This window comes from Canis lupus, chromosome 23 (genome assembly GCF_011100685.1).
Source record: "Canis lupus familiaris isolate Mischka breed German Shepherd chromosome 23, alternate assembly UU_Cfam_GSD_1.0, whole genome shotgun sequence".
NCBI classification, from domain to species: domain Eukaryota; kingdom Metazoa; phylum Chordata; class Mammalia; order Carnivora; family Canidae; genus Canis; species Canis lupus.
Genome location: NC_049244.1, coordinates 12388058 through 12397004, shown reverse-complemented (window position 1 = coordinate 12397004; position 8947 = coordinate 12388058). Strand labels below are relative to the sequence as shown.

The 8947-nt window shown below is 46.2% G+C and overlaps 1 pseudogene; it reads right to left on the bottom strand.

The window, feature by feature from the left end:
• Nucleotides 1-260: 260 nt before the first annotated feature.
• LOC106557636 lies at nt 261-833 on the bottom strand (annotated as a pseudogene).
• Between the last annotated feature and the right edge of the window lie 8114 nt (nt 834-8947).

Genomic DNA, 8947 nt, shown 5'->3' with positions numbered 1-8947 from the left:
TTTTTAGCCAACTTGACCATATATAAAATTCCTTTCTCAAGATTCTTTTTCCATAAAACTTCTACAGTCTTCTATGTCTATTTAGGTTTTTCCTATTTTTCTAACAATGAATAGATTTTTTTTTAAAAAGATTTTATTTGAGAGAAAGCACATAGGCAGGGGGAGGAGCAGAGAGAGGGAGACATGCTGACTCCCCGTCAAGACCTGAGCCAAAGGCAGACGCTTAGCAGACAGAGCCACACAGGCATCCCCTAGCCACACTTTAAATACTTCGTTGTCAAGGGCCTTTTCTATCACTGCAGAAAGTTCTATCAGACAGTGTTATGTGAGATCTGACAGGAGGGGGAATTCAGTACTTCACAAATCAGGACACAACAGCAGCTCAGCTGAAAGGTCTCACATTTATTACTGAACCAACCTAGTGGTATAGAGGTATAGTAACAGAGAAAATCATTCCCTTGATAAGACATGTCTATTGGCCAGGTAGGAAGGATGTTTCCATATTGACAGGATAGGAACATGTGATCTCTATGCGGCTTTAATATGCGTGCCAATTATGTTTGCTATTTCATGATGTGCGATGCTTTCTCATAGACCCAGCTTAGTTCTTCTCCAGTGTCTCCTCTTGGGGTTGTACCTGATTTTATTACCAGTTTTCATCCGAATCCACTGGGGAATAGGACGATTCTGCTTTTATTTCTTGGCCAGGAATCGCTTGATTCTGAAAGTCTTGTGAGAAGACATGGCGATCACAGTCAACCACACGCAACCAGGATGGCGGCGGAAAGGAGAGAGCCAATGAATAGATTTTATGACAAAATTACTTTTTTTTCTTCTTCTCCCTCCCAAACACACACACACACACACACACACACACACACAGTGATGTCCTTCATACCATGCCTCATCCTATTTTCCTTATTTTTCATATATGGTCATTTTTTTTATCCTTATTATTTCTAGTAGTTCTTTTTAAGATTTTATTTATTTATTTGATAGGAAGATAGTGCATGCACACCAGCAGGGGGAGGGGCAGAGAGGGAGGGAGACACAGACTTCCCGCTGAGCAGGAGCCCAACAAGAGAGATCTTGAGCTGAGCTGAAGGCAGACATGTAACCAACTAAGCTACCCAGGTGCCTCCCTGGTTGCTTGTTAAAACTTTTTTTTGCTGATAATTTCAACTTTATTAGTTTAAATGTTATTTTCTAAATTGCAAAAACTTAGCTTATCTAGAAATGATGTACAGTAGTTGTTACAGGATAATTACACATTTACTTTTAGAGAATAGCTTAATTGTTTATGCAATACCTTAGGTTAATAGAAACTTATATAGTTAAAAAACAACAGCACCGGTTTTTTTAAAAAATGACATAAGATTCACTGGTGTCTGTGGTCTCATCTGACAGTGGCAGTGCTCTGATAGAGAGGGAATGATAGAACAGGCAAGGGCAACAGGATCCTCATATTACTGCTGAAAGGGCTTCTCTAAGTTACGTAGGCAGAGTAAAGATTTAAAAAATGGGACAACTTCTAAACTGGTGGCAGAGCTATAAATAGTGAGGAAGCTGTCAACAGAGCTTCCAACTTTCTAAGTTGTTATCAGAAATGGGGGAAGTTCCATTAAACAAAGATTGCTGACTGGCTGCAAATCTGAAAAGACAAGGCAACAAAGAAAAAAAACAGGCCTCTCACAGAGTAATTACAGCTTGGCCTTGAGGAGTTGCTGCTGTGTGTGTATAGGACAGAACGGGTGGTGGTTTTTGTACTGGCCTTTTGAGCTCGCCACACAGACCCTTTTGTTGTTCAACTTACTGGGATATAAGAGCAGGGGCTTTCAAATATGTTGGGTTATTCCATAATAAGAAATCAGTCTATTTTATGGTCTAGCACATACCTCTCTATAGAAAACCATCTAAATAACTGAAATAGGGGTGCCTAGGTGGTTCAGTTAATTGGGCATCTGACTCTTGGTTTTGGCTCAGGTCATGATCTCAGGGTCATGTGGCTCTGCACTCAGCAGGGAGTCCACTTGAGAGTCTCTTTGTCCCTTTCCCCCTCCTGACCCCCCTGCACTCACTCACTCTCTCTCTAAAATAAATAAATGTTTAAATACCTGAACTAAAAGTTTAATAAACTGAAATGTATTCCGTATATTCAGTGTATACCAGTGAATATATGCCCATATTCTGTATATACTCTGTGCTGTACTATAAAGAATCACATATAATCAATAATATTTACAAACTATAGATAAAGCTGAAAATATTTTATCCATTTATCTATATAGATATACATAATAATATGTATATTTTTTATGTTTTGGGTTTTTTTTTTAAAGATTTTGTTTATTCATGAGAGAGAGAGAGAGAGGCAGAGACACAGGCAGAGGGAGAAGCAGGCTTCCTGCAGGGAGCCCAACTTGGGACTCAATCCTAGGGCTCCAGGATCATACCCTGAGCCGAAGGCAGATGCTCAACTGCTGAGCCACCCAGGTGTCCCTAAAATTTTCTTGTTGTTGTTTTTTAAATTTTTTTTTTTTTAAAGATTTTATTTATTTATTCATGATAGTCACACACAGAGAGAGAGAGAGAGGCAGAGACACAGGCAGAGAGAGAAGCAGGCTCCATGCACCGGGAGCCCGACATGGGACTCGATCCCGGGTCTCCAGGATCACACCCTGGGCCAAAGGCAGGCGCCAAACCGCTGCGCCACCCAGGGATCCCTGTTTTTTAATTTTTTATTTATCTATTTGGGGTGGGAGAGGGGCAAAGAGGGATAGAGAAAGAATCTGAAGCAGACTCTACACTAAGCCCCATGAGGGCTCAATCCCACAACCCAGAGATCATGACTTGAGGAGAAACCAAGAGTCAGAAGCTTAACCATCTGAGCCACCCAGGCATCCCTCCAGACTCCATTTAAAATGAGATTTCCTTTACTCATTTTCACAGGATGAAATTTTTGCATACTCAAAAGCACTAACCTACCCAGCAAACAAATTCCCTCTAAACAAAGAGCTTGAAGTTACAGGGCTTCATCTAATAAGAAACCCCTGGCAACTCAGTTGGCTAGAGAAGCCCTAGAACTCCTCAGGCAGCAAGTCCAGATGGGGAATGGCTGTCCCCAGCTTGCAGCTGCCACCTCAGGGTGATGTTCAAGGGTTGTCCCCTCTACACTAAACCTATACAGTTATTTAGGGCCAGCCCCCAGCTAAGCAGCCTAGTGGTCCTAGGTTCCCTCAGGCTGACTGAAGTGTTCTGAGCTGGGCATGTGCTGGCAGCACAGTTTAGGGTAGCCAGGAAATGGAATGAACACGAGTTTGGAGAGGCCATGGCTCAGGAACAGCGTGATGGGAGTCCATAGCATTTGCCTAATTCCAAGACTTAACCTACACAGATGGGTTTATTCCTTCTGAAGGCAAAGCTGGAGGAATTTGCACTTTGTTGCCTGGGACTGGACTGGGCCAGGCAGATGAACCAGGGAATGTTACAATCAGAGACAGCTGAGAGGTTTAATTACTGGTAAGTCTGGGATTCTATTAGCCTGTCTAAATGGGGACTGATGGTGGCCAGTCTAAAACTGACACCTCAGTAAACATTTCAGGGTAGGCTTTCTACCTCCCTGAAGGTATTAAGGGTAGTCTGGAATGGCCTGAGTTCCACAGGCCTGCAGGGTGCCGGCAGCCAAGGGCAGCTGACCAAGTACAGTCTGCATGTGTGTGAATCCGCAGGCTAGGGTAGCTGGAGACCTGGAATAGGCAAATGTCAGGACAGGCTGGGTTATGGGTAGGACTACTGTAGGTCCTAAGGTATCTGCCTAAGTCCAAGCCCTACACTATACAAATGAACATAGGGGCCAATGGCAGGGGACTGCAAATGGGCCACACTGGCAAATTGTTTTGAATTAAAGTTACTTCAACAACAGCCTGTGTAAGACAACTCTCTCACCTCCCTTTGTCTCCAGAAGGCAGGAATAAATCTCCCATGTGGAAGGCACCCTACTTGTACCAGAAGGAGTCATCCTTATCACCAGAGATAGGGAATTCAGGGCTAAGAAAGCTATATAGACCAGTCTTGTTACTTTTACTAGTTTACTTCCCTAGTCCAAATTCTGTTAGATTTCCTTGCTAATTGAAGCTCCCAAACACAAGTTTTCTTTGTCCTGTCAATTCCTCACAGATTGTTTCTTCGTAAAAAGCAGGGATCCTGGGTGGCTCAGTGGTTGAGTGTCTGCCTTTGGCTCAGGTTGTGATCCCGGGGTCCTGGGATCAAGTCCCACATCAGGCTCCCCATGAGGAGCCTGCTTCCCCCTCAGCCTATGTCTCTGCCTCTTTCTCTGTGTCTTTCATGAATACATAAGTAAAATCTTAAAATAAATAAAATAAAAAGGGGAAAAGCTGCTTGCCTTTTGTTCGCAAATTTAACATTGGGCCTCCATTTGCACATAACTAAATTTTGTGTTTTGTCTTCTGTTAATCTGTTTCATATCACTTTAATTCTCAGGTCAGCTAGAAGAATCTTGACAGAGTCAAAATTTTCCTCCCCAGCAGTTGGAATAGGCAGCAGGATAAACTTTACCGGCTGGACACTGCTGCATCTGAGAAATCCTGTGATATCTGACAAAAGCTGACAGAAAGTAAGAATCTTCACCGTTTATACCCCTTTTACCCAGCTCACTGCCTGCAGGTCTAATAGAAGCAAGAATGGTGAGAGGTGTTTTGGCTCTAAATTTATACCAGTAAGAGGGACACCTGGGTGGCTCAGCAGTTGGATGTCTGCCTTTGGCCAAGGGCCTGATCCTGGAGACCTAGGATCGAGTCCCACATTCGGCTCTCTGCATGGAGCCTGCTTCTCCCTCTGTCTGTGTCTCTGCCTCTCTCTCGTATGTCTCTCATAAATAAATTAATTAAAAATCATAAATAAATTAATTAATTCAAAATAAACAAATTTATACCAGTAAGAGAAAATGATTTGTGGATCTGGTTCCTTCAGCTTAGTGACTCTGGTAAAGTACTATTGGCTTGACTGAGCCTTTTCTACCCAGATACATTTTCTTTGTCATTGTCTTCTGTGTCATTCATTGTAAAAAGGAATTACCATATGGGAAGAACACAGGCATAGGCTGTATTGGCCTGTTGCTGGAGCTGGCGTCACAGACTGGTAAATTAACAGTTCTCATCAGACTGGACTCTGTATAGCATTTGCCATGTGTCCCTTATGTGAAAAACAATTGAGGTGTTTCCTTTTATCTTCTATGTCCTGTGAGCTTGGCTTTGTGAATAATAAAATATTCTCTCTGGTCTCCACCATCTGCAGGATGCACTTGCTGGGTGCACCTTGGTGGCCTATAAAGTAGACTAAAAGGATGAGAGTTCAAATACATGCAGCTGCAGGCAAAATGCTTTGTGTCCAGCCAGGCCAGGTCTCAGGAGTTTGTCATAAGAGGTCCCAGGCCAAAAGGAAAATAATCTCTTAACTTGGATTGCTTATTAGCCCTGGAAAAGTCTTATTTCATTAGCCCGTGTTGTGGGAGTCACAAATTAAAACTGGAGACATCTCACACTTTCTTGGGAGAACACAGAAACGATTTTCTCTAAACCAACCTTACCACATGTCCAATGGAGGCTGTTGCTTTTCAGTCTATTTTTGGGAGTAATTTTGGAAAATGAGGGCTACAAAAAAATTCCTCCCAGATGGCATCTTCTGATCATTTCCTAGGCCAAAAAATTGCTAGGGTGGCAGCTTGAAGTCGGCCATGGGCACGCCCCACTTGCCTAGGCTGTCTGACCTGGTCTCACACTGACCAGTTGACCAGGGTCTCAGCTGTTGTCTCTTACTGTTTATGCAGCCACCCAGGCTGGTCTTGGCAAGGCAGTCCACACCCCTCCACCTCTATCAACCTGTTGGGGGAGAGGGGTATGTGTTCCTCAGCTCTTGGAGTGGGCAGGTGTCTTTTACCACCCACAGGCAGATCCCACCACAGGGCTTCTCCACACACCTGCCACATTCAGGTCCTGGGCCCCGTGAATCTGCCTGGCTGGCGAATGTCTCCAGGCACCATGGCAGCCCCCCTTCTGACACCAGGCCCTCCAGGACCTGGGACCCCGGGCAGCTCCCAAAGCACCTGCATAGTCTCTTGCCAGACAAAAGCCACCGCCAAAGTTCCTTCTGCAGCCACAGCTATAAGCCAGTCCCAGTCAGCTAGTTCCATGAGAACTAGCTCCCCAGTAGGGCCCCTGGCAAGGCAGTCCTCCTAGAGCAGCCAAGGTCCCCAGGTGTCTCCTGTGGCAGGAAGCCCAGGCCACTTGCCCAGGCCCCACCCTGGCAAGGCAGTCCTCTTTCCTCCAGCCTGGCCTTCAAGGGGCAATATACACGCACTGGTGTCAAACAGGGTTTGGAACTGGGCATCCGCCAGCTCCCTGAGGAGGCCTGGCTCCTGGCATTCTGCCTCCCCCTTACAGCTGCCCTGTTCCAGGTCCCAGGCTCCCTGCTGGGCAGTGCCAGGGCCCTGTCCACACCTGGTTCCTCAGGCCTTGTCGGCAGGGGGCGCCAGAGCCCTGGCCAGGAGCAATGGCCAGGTGGTGGGGAGGCAGGGGCCCCACCAGCTTGCTTGGACTCAGGGCACAGGGAGCTCGGCTTTGTGAGGCCCAGGCGGCACAGTGAAATGACAACAGGCAGCTTCCCCTTGGCTTGGTGACTCCTGGGGGTCCCAGCTTCTCTCTCCAGCCATCGGGGCCCCCAGGCGTGTGCTATTCCAGGGGCCTTTCTGCCCCAGCCCCAGCCCCCAGCCACAAGCCCACTGGCCTCACCCTGGCAAGGGCGTCCAGACTCTCGCAGCTGGGGCCTCAGGGAGGACATGTGCCCTGCTCAACTGTAGCATTGGGACTGGGGCACGTGACTTGTACCACCAACAGCCCTCCCCTTGACCAGACCTTACCACATACTTGCCCCGTGCCAGGTCTCTGGCCCACCTGACCCGGGTGGTGGTCTGTCCTGAGGCAGCACTCCTGCCATTGGCCTGCCCGGGCCAGCTGAGACCTTCTGGGCCACTGGAGCTTGGGTAGGTCCTGAACGGTGTCATTGCCTTCAGGGACGTGGCAACCCAACTTCCCCCCAAATCCTGCTGGGATGGCAGCCTGAAGTCGGCCATAGGCACACCCCACCTGTTTAGACTGTCAGACTCTCTGACTGGGTCCCACACTGACCAGTCGCCCAGAGTCCCACGTGGTGTCTCGTGCTGGGGGTGAGCCCCAGCAGCCACCCAGGCTGGTCTTGGCAAGGCAGTCCACCCTCCTCCATCTCTTTGTAGCTGTGGGGGAAAGGGTGTGTGTGTGGTTATAATTTAAATTAGTCAGTTGTTTATTTTCCCCAGTTGTCTTCTTCTGGTGGACTGTCCTTTGCAGACTTTGTTAGTTTTTCTCATGGCTTCATGTCCACATATTTTCTGCTTATTTTTGGCAGTATTGGTTGTCATTTAGGGTCTCTGGTTCTCGGTTAACTTGTGATGTTAGTGGAAAAGGCATATATGAGTAACATGTGAAGTTCTTAATTGGCAATATACCTCTTGCTTGACATTTTTTTAGTTGTTTTCTTTTATACACAGCCATCATAGTGTGAGGAAGCCCAAAGCCAAGTACCTGTCCTTTCTGACAGCCCTGGCTCAGTGCCCATTTACTGTCTGGCATCAATCATCAGATATAAAGTACTTAGTCTTCAATTGTTTTAAAAAACCCAGCTATCTTGTTACCCTCAGTTTTCAGGTCATCCCAGCTCAGGTACTAGATATTTTGGAGAGGAGAGAAGCTGTTTTTGGTGTGTTTCTGCTTTTCTGATGCACTGAATCCATTGTTATAGGAAAATAAGTATTGTTTTATGTCACTATGTTTGATGTGCTTTGCAATGAAACAGTAGCAATTGGAAAGAATACTGACTGGTTGATTTGCTTATTTGATGCTATTTGACCCTATCTTGCTCAGACTGTTTTTGTGGCCTGCTCCCTCTTCAGATAGTTATTCTGACAGCTGTATGAGTAGGACTTCCCCCCAGGGGAGACATATCTGTTTATTTTCCCTTACACTCCTATTCCCCTTGCTTCTAGCTGTTGACAAAGTGTATTCTATTTTGGATTTTTGAGTCTATGATTCTTCTACCTTAGATTAATAATCCATTCCTCTGGTTGAAGAATGACCAAAGCACACAGAAAACAGGAGTGGCAATGAAAGAAAAGGTAGCAACACGGTATTTACATTAAGTCTTACAAACAAACTGCCTCCTGGAAATCTTCCCTGACATTTGTATATCTTTGAGGGCTGATACCCAGAGTGGTTATGCCCCCGCTTCAATCAGTCTCAACATGTCAGAGGATCTGTGTCACATTGGGCTCTCCTGAAAGCAGACCCTGAAACTACGATTTGGGCGCAAATAGTTTATTTGGAAAGTGATTCCAAAAAAAGCATCATGAGGGAATTCAAGAAAGGAGGAAACCCTATAGAGAATATGATGATGATCAGATTTGCCACGGGTCCTGGTGCTGTGTGTAAGTGGGGTCAATCCTGCTAGGGACCCTCTAAGTAACTATGCAGAGCCCACCTCAGAAGTGTCCCACCAAGAGGCTGGGAAGTGGAGATATTTATGCACCCCCTCTTTTTCCTTGCTAGTTGGAGTTTGCCTGTGGTCAGTGACTCCCTAGAACTTCCTGCCCCCACCCCCTCCACAGACCATACAGTCTTGCAATAAGAGAATGCCAGGCAACATGGTGGGACTCTCAGCATGCCCGTGAACTGTCCTCTCCGATTGGGTAAGGAGACACAGGCAGGGCACAATCCCACACACCCTTGCCTCTACTTAAGTAGATTCTCCTGTCTTTTTTATAAAGGGTCCACTGACATATCCTTTTTTCATCTTTGGTAGCAGCCAGCATTCTACACTATTCTCCAGTGTCCCTCGGAGA